The sequence below is a fragment of the Pelobates fuscus genome, chromosome 1 (genome assembly GCF_036172605.1).
Source record: "Pelobates fuscus isolate aPelFus1 chromosome 1, aPelFus1.pri, whole genome shotgun sequence".
Taxonomy (NCBI): Eukaryota; Metazoa; Chordata; class Amphibia; order Anura; family Pelobatidae; genus Pelobates; species Pelobates fuscus.
In genome coordinates this window covers 390,802,887-390,817,162 of record NC_086317.1, presented here as the reverse complement: position 1 = coordinate 390,817,162, position 14,276 = coordinate 390,802,887, and the positions used below count along the sequence as shown (strand labels likewise).

At 42.5% G+C, this 14,276-nt stretch overlaps 1 protein-coding gene across 2 annotated transcripts in view; it reads right to left on the bottom strand.

Moving 5' to 3' along the window:
* Positions 1 to 13,964, bottom strand: part of LOC134568301 (transmembrane protein 198) — a 44,651-nt gene extending 30,687 nt beyond the window's left edge. Inside the window, exon 1 of one of the 2 annotated variants that reach the window (XM_063426794.1) lies at positions 13,675 to 13,964. The gene's annotated coding sequence lies outside the window, so the exon portion shown is untranslated. Of the gene's footprint in view, positions 1 to 10,825; positions 10,968 to 13,674 lie in introns of those variants that run through there. The other variant, XM_063426803.1, reaches the window with a different exon arrangement.
* Between the last annotated feature and the right edge of the window lie 312 nt (positions 13,965 to 14,276).

The window sequence follows — 14,276 nt, the reverse complement described above, 5'->3', positions numbered from 1 at the left end:
GTAGGGGGTGAGGCTGAGGGTGGGGAGATGGTGGTGGGGGTGAGGCTGAGGGTGGGGTGATGGTGGTGGGGTGAGGCTGAGGGTGGTGGGGGGTGAGGCTGAGGGTGGTGATGGTGGGTGATGGTGGTGGGGAATGAGGCTGAGGTTGGTGGGGGTGATGGTGGTGGGGGGGGTGAAGCTGATGGTGGTGGTGGGTGTACCTGAGGGTGGTGGGGGTGATGGTGGTGGGGGTGAGGCTGAGGGTGGTGGGGTTGATGGTGGTGGGGGGTGAGGCTGAGGGTGGTGGGGGGTGATGGTGAGGGTGGGGGTGAGGCTGATGGTGGTGGGGGTGAAGCTGAGGGTGGTGGGGGGTGATGGTGAGGGTGGGGGTGAGGCTGATGGTGGTGGGGGGTGAAGCTGAGTGTGGTGGGGGTGATGGTGGTGGGGGTGAGGCTGAGGGTGGTGAGGGTGATGGTGGTGAGGCTGAGGGTGGGGTGGTGGGGGTGAGGCTGAGGGTGGTGGGGGTGATGGTGGTGGGGGTTGAAGCTGAGGTTGGTGGGGGGTGATGGTGATGGTGGTGGTGGGGGGTGAAGCTGAGGGTGGTGGGGGGTGATGGTGGTGGTGGGGGGGTGAAGCTGAGGGTGGTGGGGGTGATGGTGGTGGGGGTGAGGCTGAGGGTGTTGGGGGTGATGGTGGTGGTGGGGGGTGAAGCTGAGGGTGGTGGGGGTGATGGTGGTGGGGGTGAGGCTGAGGGTGTTGGGGGTGATGGTGGTGGTGGGGGGTGAAGCTGAGGGTGGTGGGGGGTGATGGTGGTGGTGGGGGGGTGAAGCTGAGGGTGGTGGGGGTGATGGTGGTGATGCTGAGGGTGTTGGGGGTGATGGTGGTGGGGGGTGAAGCTAAGGGTGGTGGGGGTGATGGTGGTGGGTGAGCCTACCTTTCCCTGGTGGTCCAGTGGGCTCCCTGGTGGTCCGGTGGCCCCTGCTCCCGGTCTGCAGCTCCACAGAGCTGCAGACCGTGTAATCTCGCGAGATTCAGAGCGTTGCCGTGGTAACCCGCGGCAACGCTCTGATTGGCCAATTCTCGCGAGTCACATGGTCTGCAGCTCTGCACACTGCGGAGCTGCAGACCAGTGTCTGCGGTGGCCGGCCTGGCAGCAAGGAGGGGCCTCGCACCCGGCGGCATACCGGGCAAGCACTCTGCCGACCTGACACACTCTGCCAACAGGCGGTTTAGGCGGCCGCGAGGCCCCAGCCAGCGCGAGGCCTTAGGCGGCCGCCTAAACCGCCTAATTAGAGAGCCGCCTCTGGCTGGTAGTTATAGTACCTTATTCGCCTATTCCTCCCGAACTGCTGAGCCTTAGTGATTATAGCTGCAGTTCGGGTGTAGATATGAATAGTTCTGGATGAATGCAGCTTCTAAGTAGTTTCTCCCCAGCCAGTAGATAGTTACCCAAACATGAGCCTAGACTTCATGAAGGGTACAACAGGATGCCACACTGGCTTTTATGCAAGTCCCCATGCAAGGGGACCTCCCACCTGGACCTTGTTGGGCACCAGGACACAAAGATTACAACCAATCATTTTACAGTGACAAAGTAAAACACTCCCATTCTAAACACACAATCCCCTCCTCTCTGCCTGTGAGATAATTATGTCAACTAAAGGATAACCCAATTATCTCCAGGCAGAAAAAACATTGTCCCCAAAACTTAGAAAGCACCCTAAAACACATTGTATCCCCATAAATTACATATCACCTGATAGCCCTGATCTGGGTAACCAACATATTCAAAAATCACCCAGATCAGTTCGGGTGTTTCCGAATTGTATGGAAGTCTCATTTTACCAACCGCACACGAGGCTCCTGCCCAAAACAGTTCCATGAGTTTAGGTTGTGCGGTCGGTCTATTTTGAAAAAGTCAAATAAATGAAATAAAACACGAAAGGAGCCTTCTGGCTCATAGGAGGGATTGTTCCCCTTGTTCGTGGGCAGTGAACTACCGAATGCACTCTCCTAGCTGTTCGTGAAAAGGAAGCAGGCATTCGGTAAGTCGAGCGTCCGAATTTAGTCCCAGAGACTCAACGACCAAGTCCCGCTGCCTCCTTTCGTGAAAACAAGATGGCCGCAGCTATACAAACGGAGGCCACCCAGAGAGAGCGCTCAATCAACAGTTTCCTTTGTAGATAATGAGCTAGGGGGCGGTCGGTGTTCGGTAGTTTTATCTACCGAACTAATACAGCATAAAAAGTCACGAATGGCCCTAAAAGTCTCGAATGAAAAGTCTCTTTTTTTCACACCCACCCATTATCAAGCTTTGTCAACTTGACTGCTGTACATTAGTAAAGTAGTTCAAAGTTTTCTTTATGTAGTTTATGAACACATGAGAACTTGAGAAAGTAGACAAGATAAAGTTTATAATTTGGTGACCAGCCTGTGTCTCCTGTTGTTTAAGAGCCACTTTCATTAACAGATGGAGAGCCACAGGCATTATATAGGTAGGAAAAAATAAATATATATACACTAATTCCAATATCCAGAGAACTTGATTATAAAATAATTATACGTTAAATTACATTTGGATGATTTTAAAACCATTCCAAAAATGCTAGAATCTAATGAGATGCTAATATCATACATCATCAGTAGCCCCTGTGGGCCCCCAGTCTTTAAATGCTATAGCTGTCACTGCAGACGGAAAAATATATCTTATTTCCTCGCCTTTACTGGGAGAAAACTCTCAAAGAGTGGATTTAACAAGTGCTTGAATTTGATGTATGAATGTGTGTGAGTGGTGGGTGATGTTTATTCATAAGCCTTCCCGCGTTGCCCCCTTTGCACTCTGCAAAACTGAAATTAAAAAGAGAGTTTAATTGTGCTCTTGACAGGGTGAGCTTTTTCACTCCTCTCTATTGGCTGAATGACGAGCCCAAACTTTAACTCTACTCCACCCACTGCTTTGACCTGTCGCCCCAGCTGAATGTCAGATCTGTGTAGACAAAGGATGCAGATCCATTAGTTATTCATATGAAGGGAGCCTAATAGGGACAATCTTTAACAAGTTCATTGCCAGCAATTCACAGACAGAAGAGAAAATGAACGGTCTAGCAAGGGACTTGAGGAAAGTGACTCGACAGGGGTTAATCAACAGGTTGTCATCAGCATCATTTTCAAATAAAAGGGGTAGCCATGAACGGCTGCATTTTTCAAATAGAAGCTAACCAATGGATACATCTGTTCTTCTTAACGACATTTCACGGAGCTTCTCTTAACAATCTGTTGTTTCCTTGCATACTATCCCTGTCTCACTACAGTTTAAAACTCAATGATGTCTGTTCTATAGTTATAATACAGTAATTAGAATGAAACTAGAAAAGAAAAGAAATAAAATTAATTTAGGGTTATGTTGTTAACAAGCAGTTAGTTACTTTTCAGAACTAAATAACATCAGCCAGGCAATATCAAGCGACGGAGTTATCCCTTACGTCAATGACGGATAGCCTTAGCACCATGGATAACAGGTAACTATATTTCCCAAGATGCACAGTCAGCCTTTAGGCTGTGTCTGGTCCCCACCTTTTCTGTCCAATGTCATCCATCCATAGATTGTATGGTTTTAGGAGTACCAAACGTACCCCTTTGGCTTAAACTGTAATATATACACACACACTCACTCATTCAGCCAATAGAGAGGAGTGAAAAAGCTCTCCCTGTCAAGAGCATAATTAGACTTTCTTTTTAAATACACATACATACATACACACACACACACACACACAGAACCTACTTACGCATTTGAAATTCCTTAATATACGGTTTTACCAAATAATAAAATCAACGTCTTGGTTTACTCTAGACTCTATCAGCAGAGCACCCGAGGAGAGAAATGAAGAGGTGGCATGATTGATGCCAGGTGACAGATCTTCAAAATTAAACACTATAAAGTAGACAGTTCCCTGGAACACCAGTCCCTATAAAAACTGCATTGAGATTAAATAATTGTGGGTCTGGAGTGGCCCTTTAAAAAGTTATTTTATTTAAGAAAAAAAAAAAAGAAAAGTAGAAGGGCCAAGTAAATTATGGTTATAAAAGAAACAGTTATTAAATAAGTACAACAAAAATAATAATAATTTTAAAAAAATACTACAATTCAGCTATATTAACTTTTCTGGCACATATAATGGTTATAAATTCAAGGTTTAAATCAACATAATTGCCCATTTGGTCCCAATAAACCCATGCTTGGCAAGTAATGTATAAGAGTTTGGCAACAATTTCACACAATCCACTTTTTCAGTAGCACAACATCAAAACCCATTAGGATGACTAACAACGTTCCTGTCCTAATGTGTTTTATACCCGACCTCCTATAGACTGTAAGCTCGTTGGAAAAGGATCCTCTTCAACCTATCTTGTAATTGTTCTTTTTATAGTTAAATCCCCCCTCTCTATTGTAAAGCGCTACGGAATCTGTTGGTGCTATATAAATGGCAATGATAATAATAATAATAATAATACTAATAATAATAATAATAGAGAAACACAAGAGTAATCTATGGCTAGCTAATCACCAATTAATGTATAGACAGACAGACTGGACCAGGAAATAAAGCAGCAAGCCGATGATACAATGAGCCTGTTTGAATGAACTGTATCAGTCTAAATGACTGACCTTATGCAATCATGCCTAAAGCAAACCATTACTGGCTTAGGAAGCCACTCTCCAATACATTGTAGTTTTTTTATGTCTGCAAGATACAATGATCAAATTAAAAGTTTTTTTTTTTTACTTGGCAAAATTAAAGGAACAATCCAAACCCCTGAAGCACTTTAGCATGCTGAAGAGCTTTATGTGTGAAGAGTGTTTTACATTTGACAAAAAAAAAGTGCAGAGTTCAATATCAAATTGCCAGTTTAAAAACATTGTAACACCCCCTCCCGCCAATCTGGTTTGTTTAGATTACTGGAGCTAAACTCAAGAGCCAGAGCACCTGCCTTGTAAAGACTTGTCGATCAGCAGTATTGGAAAGTCTGTGATTGGACAGCCACAAGAGATCTGCAGCTTTTGCGACATGTTTTTAATGCCCACGTGAATTAATTCACAATGAAATGCATGTTTGGGGGGGCGGAGCCTGACCGGGGAGCCGACCAGACGCACAATCTGTGAGCTCCCGAGCCCGGTCCTGATTTCAAGCGAAAAACGGGGGGAAAATACCAGACCCTGAACCCCAACTTACCTTACTCGATGACACCAAAGCTGGGGAGCAGAATGATATCCCACACACTCGGAAAGACCGCTGGATCGGTAGATCAGAGGCTTGGGGCCTACACGACGCAGTGCAGGGGAGAGGCGGCCGCTCTCCCAGCCCTTCAAAGCGTGCGGCACCTGAAGTATCGGGCCTCCCCTCCCCCCTCAGGACCGGTGGGGGTTAACCCGGTCCAACCACCCGCAACCTGTGAACCCACACAGCTAACTGGCGACCTGGAAACCCGCTTGAACAGGCTGATGGCAAACTTCTGGGCGAAGGTGGAACCTAGACACACAGCTACACAGCAACAGCCGCGGGCGGGCAAGAACACGCCGAGGACCCAAGTAAGCAACAGCCGGAGGGGCACAAGGAAGCTCCCAGGCATAAGCCCGACGGCACAACCCACGACATGCCACAAGAGCCAACTCGGGGTGAGGGCCCCAAGGGGCAAAGCCCAGACGCATCCCCCACGCAAGCAGAGGCGGAGGCCTGCGCATGGCACGCGGCGACACACCACCGCAGGCCTGGGTCCTACCTCAACAGGTATATACCCAGCCTCTTCAATCCCCCGAGTTAATGGGGAAACAAAGCTGGCCCTGCCACAAGACCCGGAGCAGGAGGGTGACACCGGCATGCCCCTGGCTGACAGCCGACACCAAGGACTCCTACCTGCCACAGCAGATGCTAGAGCACGCTCACACACCCCACCCACGCACTGCCCAACCGGGTGAAACACAGACCGCAACACAGCCGCAGCAGACAGCGCAGGGGGAGCCCATACAAGGCATCGGATGAACCACACAGCATTGGGACTTAAGGTCTAGCAAAGGACTCTTCACCCGTCCTATTTTCCCATTTTTTTTTTCTTTACTGTTATTTTTCAACGCCATGCAAATGTTGTAATGCTGTATGTACCAAAGCACTTGTTAGCTAACGTAGCTCATTGAAGTTTATACTGCATGATGTCTAGCCTCTAATAACCCAATCAGCCTGATCACGAAGCCTACACGTATTATACGCTAGCTTAGTTGTTTAGCTTCATTAATCGTTGAATATCTTAATTATCCTGATGACAAAACTACATAGACATCACAAAGTGCACATAACCAATCTGTACTGTTAACTGTCTAGATAATACGCGTGCACAGTTTATTTACTATCCCTATACAACCATATCGATACCTTGATACTAATACTACAACACTCTATTCTTTAAGCAGGTTATTTGATATATGTTACATCTTGTTGTACGCTTACTTTACAAAAAAAAAAAAAAGTGCAAAAACCTTGACTATGTATGCCACTCGTTAGCCATGATATTGTGTACTCAACATGTCATTGTTCAAGCTTGTACTTTCCTCTGCACTCCAAAAATAAAGAATTAAAAAAAAAAATGCATGTTTGTTCTCATTGGTATAGTTCTACTAATTTTTTTTTTTTTATTACATATTTGAGCAGTTGAGTGTCTCTTTAAGAAGTGTTGGACCATCTGCACAGACTAACGTGGATATACATTTGAAAAGGGTAAACAAATCTTGTTTGAAGCATAATAACCTCCTTTGATCATGTCACATGCCAATTAGTATGCTGTGAGAATGTTAAATTAAAAAGGAGGCTTTAAACTTCAATTGCTTATATGCATGTAAAAAGGTTAGGCAGGCAGGGAAACGAAGAGCACACCCAGAAAACCCAGGATACACACAAAAGCCACTAATAATATTTGCTTTTACATTCTACAATGTAGTCAATAATTATATTAAATAGAATAACGAACATATGGTAAACACTGCCTTTCGTCAGAAAAGGCATTTGCATTAATAAGGCTACAGGGACAGTCTCTTTGCACCAGAACCACTACATTAAGTTGCATTGGTTCTGGTGGCAAGTGTGCCATTTTAACCCAAGACTGTACATTTAGCTTCTGCTAGATTTCAAGGTCATCTTTATGTAACAATGATATTATTACCAACTTAATGCATGACAAGTCCAGTAGACAGAGGCAGTGCACATGTGCAAGGTCTGATACGCATGCAAGAGGTAGGGCAAACAAAGGCAAAGAGCCAACGTCTCTGTCAGCCTGAAGAAGATGGCAGTGGCTGGAAAACCATCTGGGATACAGACAAAAGATTGAACAAAAGTTGAAAAGACACAGGACAGTGAGACCAACATTGATGGGACTGTGAGGGCAGGGGGGAATATTAAAAAATATTATATAAAATTATTTATATATTAGTCACAGCCAATGACAGAGCCACTAATGGTATGGATTTTACTGACTGATAACATAACCAAAGACTTGGAATACTTTGCTGTGAACCTGCAAATGAGACAACGTAGTATAACCCACCAACAGATCTATCTCACTGGGTATCAAATCCCATTAATTTGTTGGACTGTTATGCCCATAATTTTGGGAATTTTCAAACCAATAAGTTTTAGATGTTCTTCTTAATTAAATTTAATAAAAGAAGTTCCTTTTAACAGATCTTTTTTTTTTTATTATTATTGTAGGATTAGAAGACCTTTTAGGTTTCTTATATTGAAGATACACACCAAGGTAGCATTACATTGAATATATACACCAAGATCATAACAGGGAAGAAATACAGATGGATCAGTCCTATAACCTAATACGAACAGTGGAGGACTGAGTTAATACATTATGGTTTCCTTCACAGTTCCTGGAAGTTCTTGGTAGGGCGAGGGCGCTGGGAAGAGCAACTGTGTATTTCAAAGTTATAATGGGGTTCAGCATAGATACAGGAATCAGGACAAAAATAGGAGTGGGTGCAGCATGAAAGGAATTAATACCAGTAGGAGAGGGTGGAGAGAGGGCTGTAGCAGTATATGTAACAGATTGTGGGATACAAGCAGAGGAAGTCTAAAGTGTCAATAGTAGAGTTATCATATGAGTATTACTGAATGTAGCAGAGTCCGTTGTATACAGCAGCCACAAAACTATAGAAGACACAGCACAACCAGGCACCAAGCAGAGTTTAATGGACAGGTAGCTGGGAAAACTGATGTTTAAAGTAAGAAATGATTACTCTAACATGCCAAACCTCTTCATCAGCTGCTGCCATTCCCACGCTGACATGAAGATCATAACGAGCCAAGCCAAGCCTGGCACTAACTGATAATTCTGTGGCCAACGAATTACTAGCTTGATATGGGAAGAAACTCTGTGCCAGGTGGCTGTTTTAAAGATGTCCTTCAAATTAACCCCACCGATTGTCCTCAGGGTGTACAGCAGCAGACAAGTGTCTCACTGGAGAATAGGTCTACTGTAATTGCTGTACCACCATCTGAGCAGGTCCTTACCACATCTGGCATGCAATACATTATAAGGAACAATGCAACTGTCAGATATGGATGGCACATCGTACAAGGCAAATTACAATGTTATAGAAAGATCTTATATCCTCAGAAAATAAATAATATTTAGTTATACAACAGGTCCCACCCCCTACAAAAGGTGTCAGACTCTGTTCTTTTAGGTTAGTCTTATATCTTCTGCAGTTGAGAAGCTTACTTTGCTTATATTATGCGTAACATATTCCACATTCTGTTTCTATTTCTATAACTGACAAGTTCTTTAAACTGAAAAAAAAAAAAAAAGGAAAAAAGCACCTACCAATAAGGGTACAAGGATGTACAAAACCAGCATACATCCAGAGATCAAGAAAACAATTCCAACACATCCTTACGAAGCAGTGTCCCTTTACTGAAGCACCCAAGCTGTACAAATGCAACATTTCGATCTTTACTACTGTCGCAGTTAATTTTTTTAGTAGTGTAGTTAGGAACACTGCTTCATAAGGATGTGCTGGAAATATTTTCTTATCTTAAAAGGATCACTATAGGGTCAGGAACACAAACATGTATGCCTCCATAAATATAGTAAAAATCTGCATGCTGTTAGACTCAGAAAAACAAGCAGTCTGACGACATGTGGTAGCCTGATCCAATCACAGTGCTTCCCCATAGGATTGGCTGAGACTGACAAAGAGGCAGATCAGGGGCAGAGCCTGCATGATTCAAACACAGCCCTGGCCAATCAGCATCTCCTCATAGAGATGAACTGAATCAATTAATCTATGTGAGGAAAGTTCAGTGTCTGCATGCAGAGGGAGGAGACACTGAATCACAGGATGCTGTGCACAGTGCTGCCCTGTGCTCTGCTGACAGCAGATCTGAGTGGATGGAGGCGTTTTAAGCCTCCATCAACTCCGAAATCCCTCTGGTTCACTCTGAGTGACTGCAACTGGAGGTGTTCCTAGCTTTCAATGTAAACACTGTATTTTATCAGAAAATACGGTGTCTACATGAGAAAGGCTGCAGGGAGCTATAGTTCTCACCTGAACAACCTCATTAAGCTGAAGTTGTTCAGGTGACTATAGTGTCCCTTTAAGTTCTTTCAGAGGACATGTTTCATACCAGGGAAAGGATGGCCATAAATGTGGACATCACAACTGTCTTAGAAATTCCATTTGGAAAAAAATAAAAAAAAATAAAAAATACATAACGGACTCAGATTTAGCGTTATTGTAAGACGTCAGACAATTAGCTGTTAGGTACATGAGTTTTTAAAACAACAGTAAAATGGGCACAATTGTCACCAGAACCACTACAGTTAATATATTGGTTATTGTTTCAGATAAAAGGCAGTGTTTACATTGCTGCCTAGTAACAGTCACTTGAGGGGCTTCCTAGTTCAGCATCTCTACACTATGCATGGATTGAATGCACCTCTACGAGAAGTTGCGGACTAGTGCAGCGTGGCATTTTGTCACGCATGCGCAATAGCCTCCCGATGCTTTCCTATAATCATGCTTGGTAAACTCAGACATGGAGGAGGAGCCGTTACCATGCAATCGGAGGGGGCGGTCACATAACTGGTTAAACTATAGTATCATGAATGTATTCCTGACACTAAAGTGTTCCATTAATGTTAGAGTGTGTCGCACTAGGCAAACATGTCACCTTCCCTTTTTAAAACAAAGTGGAAGTGGTAATTCAGCTCTGGGCATTTTCCAGCAGGCAGCTGTTCACCCATAAAGAAGATATTTGGTTAAATGCAATGCACCCCATAGTGAAACACTAGGGGGTCTACTGAGCACCCACAGCACTAGCAACGCTCAGAATGTGAAAACTTTCAATAATTAAAAGTCTTCATGAGGAAGTGCCACTAGTGGCTGTCTGATGAACAGTCACACATGGCATTATGTCTGTTAAGTGTAAAAAATGCTGTTTCTCACAAACTGCAAACTGAAAACACTTTCTCAAAACCTTCACAACGCAGATAAAGAGCTGGACCAAGAAGTGTTCAGAAAGACAGAATTAGAATTGGGTGTCACATACCCCCACAGAATGAGCTGGGAGGTTAGCAATAACCTTGGTACACCAGATGAGTGTTTAATACATTCTCCATAGTGAGCATTACAGCAAGCAGTGACAGGGGTTGTGCTGCATACAATGGTATGATCTTTTTTTCCCCATAAATACAGCTATAAAGTATAATGTCAGGGAACATTTATAATGGGTGTGTAATATATCAGAAGAGTACTGTAATTGGAGAAAATATTGCACATCTCAGTTACCACAAATTATCCTTATAATTTATACACGGAGAAGTCTCATCAGCAAACACTAGCAGAAAGTCAGGATCACATAAATAATTCAGTGCTAAATAACAGCAATGTGGGGAAAAACTGAACACACTGGAGTGGAGACAGTAGTAACCATTTCACTGCCAGACTTCCTAGGAATTAAAAATAGATTAAAAAAAAAAAAAAAAACACCAAATTGAAATAAGACTTTGAAAGAAAAAAAAAAAAAGAAGTGCTGGCTTATTAAACACTGGCATGCAAGAGGTTTCGGGGTGCTAACTGAGAATTTTTAGACACCTGTTTCCCACAAGTCCAGACAAGCCACCCCCTCCTGAATCTGTGATGTACCATGCGAATTAGATGGGCAGTCTGTGCACCCCATAATATGATTACATCTGTTATGTAATTAGCTCTACAAACAATCAAGTAAATCTTCTTAAAAACAAAGACAATACTAAATACATAACAAACACAATCAACAGGTTTGTTAAGTGTGGTGATAGCATCTAAATGGCTGTAGCTTGGTAACAGGCCCTGCTCTGTATATGAAACAAGTTAATTGGGGGGAGAGGGAGGGAGGAGATTAACTATAGGAACAATTGAATCAGCATTAAACTCGCCAAATTCACCACACAAAATAAATCAAAAGCAATACTGCATGAACAAGTCCTTCTCTGATTCACAGACAGCCTTTAGATCTCAGAAAGCTGGTGGACTGCCCCATATGCTCATCCTTCCAAACCTGGCTCTGCAATTGTTGTCATCTACATTTGTCATGATAACTCAACTATTTTCTAAAACCAGGGATCCCATTTATGGACAACATCGACATGATCTTAACGCATTTGTATAAATGAACTCAAAAGGGTTAACTCCGGGCATGCGCGTGTGTGCTGATGTGTAAGTTCAATTTGCAAAGCAAAACAATGCAAATCAAACCAAGTTAATGGGGGTGCAAGGTTTTGCACTATGTGCGTGACAAATGTCAAAACATATAACAGTATTTTTAGAAAACAAGACAAAGCTGCAGCAACAGGTCATCAACATTTATCTTTTTCAAATAACGTTACAATTAATAGATGTGTATTAAAAACATTTATTGCCCTACCCAACTTTGACAGTGATCAAATGGGATGTTTAATCAGAACACGGACTATACCCATCTACTTTTTTTTTATACCGCCAACAGGGTACTACTCTTTACCTCTTATTAAAAAATATATATATAGAATCACTTTTTCCAGTACCTAAACACCCTTTGCCCAGTAACAATACATTAAAGGGACACCTCTGGGATCAGTTGGAAGGTGTATATATATATATATATATATATATATATATATATATATATATATATATAGCTTCTAACGGTTAATGTATACTAGGGTTAGGTTGACTAGTTAACGCTTTAATTGCTGTTTGTTTTCCCATGATCCCCCTGGCACTAAACTGTAAGCTTTTTAACCCATTAGTCCCCAGAGGAGGGACTTTAGCAATGAAGCTACTGTCCTGTCTTTACGACCATTATTGACCTGGTCAGTACAGAACGCTCTGCAATATCAAAAAATAATTATCAGGTCAATATAGAACGTAATGACGTATCAATATTCCATTCCCAGGTTAGCATAGAATCTAATGAGGTATAAAGATTATATTCCCAGGTTAGCATAGAATATAATGAGGTATAAAGATTATATTCCCAGGTTAGCATAGAATATAATGAGGTATAAAGATTCTATTCCCAGGTTAGCATAGTATATATATCAATATCCTATTCCCAGGTTAGTATAGAATGTATCAATATCCTATTCCCAGGTTAGTACAGAATGGATCAATATCCTATTCCCAGGTTAGTATAGAATGGATCAATATCCTATTCCCAGGTTAGTATAGAATGGATCAATATCCTATTCCCAGGTTAGTATAGAATGGATCAATATCCTATTCCCAGGTTAGTATAGAATGGATCAATATCCTATTCCCAGGTTAGTATAGAATGGATCAATATCCTATTCCCAGGTTAGTATAGAATGGATCAATATCCTATTCCCAGGTTAGTATAGAATGGATCAATATCCTATTCCCAGGTTAGTATAGAATGGATCAATATCCTATTCCCAGGTTAGTATAGAATGGATCAATATCCTATTCCCAGGTTAGTATAGAATGGATCAATATCCTATTCCCAGGTTAGTACAGAATGGATCAATATCCTATTCCCAGGTTAGTACAGAATGGATCAATATCCTATTCCCAGGTTAGTACAGAATGGATCAATATCCTATTCCCAGGTTAGTACAGAATGGATCAATATCCTATTCCCAGGTTAGTATAGAATGTATCAATATCCTATTCCCAGGTTAGTATAGAATGGATCCATATCCTATTCCCAGGTTAGTATAGAATGTATCAATACCCTATTCCCAGGTTAGTATAGAATGGATCAATATCCTATTCCCAGGTTAGTATAGAATGGATCAATATCCTATTCCCAAGTTAGTACAGAATGGATCAATATCCTATTCCCAGGTTAGTACAGAATGGATCAATATCCTATTCCCAGGTTAGTATAGAATGTATCAATATCCTATTCCCAGGTTAGTATAGAATGTATCAATATCCTATTCCCAGGTTAGTATAGAATGTATCAATACCCTATTCCCAGGTTAGTATAGAATGTATCAATACCCTATTCCCAGGTTAGTATAGAATGGATCCATATCCTATTCCCAGGTTAGTATAGAATGGATCAATATCCTATTCCCAGGTTAGTATAGAATGTATCAATACCCTATTCCCAGGTTAGTATAGAATGCATTGAAGTATTAAGATTCCATTACCAGGTCAGAGCAGGATGCATGGAAATGGCTTTCGTGCAATAAGTTGTCACTTCCTCCGGTGGTCAGGCAACCCAGAAGGGGGGTTGGGGAGTAACTGGCGGCGGTTATTGAAAGTTTTCAATGTTGCAGCAAGGAGGGCGAGAAGTTCCCTTTCCTAAAAGGCAAGAGCATTGGGGAGCGTGCAGCCAGCTCTCCAGACCTAGCGAAGCCAGCAGTCCCATCCAGCTGCAGAATGCTCCCACACATCCCTCGCTCTCACATGCCAGGTCTCCCTGATCTGCATCACATTCAAACTCTCCAAGACCTCTCTCTTTCTCTGCCTGGAACAGCTGAAGGATGACGTCACCGCTATGGGTCAAACCATTCGAGTCCAAGGGAGGAGATAAACAGCATCACTGACTTCTCTAACGCAGTGAGCGCTTTGATGACAATAAGTGTGGCTGTTTGGTAGGTTTTAAATAGCGATATAGAATGTTCTGTCTTTTTTTTAATGTTTTACGAACAGGGTTTTTTTTTTTTTTTTTTTTTTTTTTTAAGATTAATATTGATACATTTTGAAAATAGGACATCCCTTCCCAGGGGATACCGATTTCAGTTAGGAA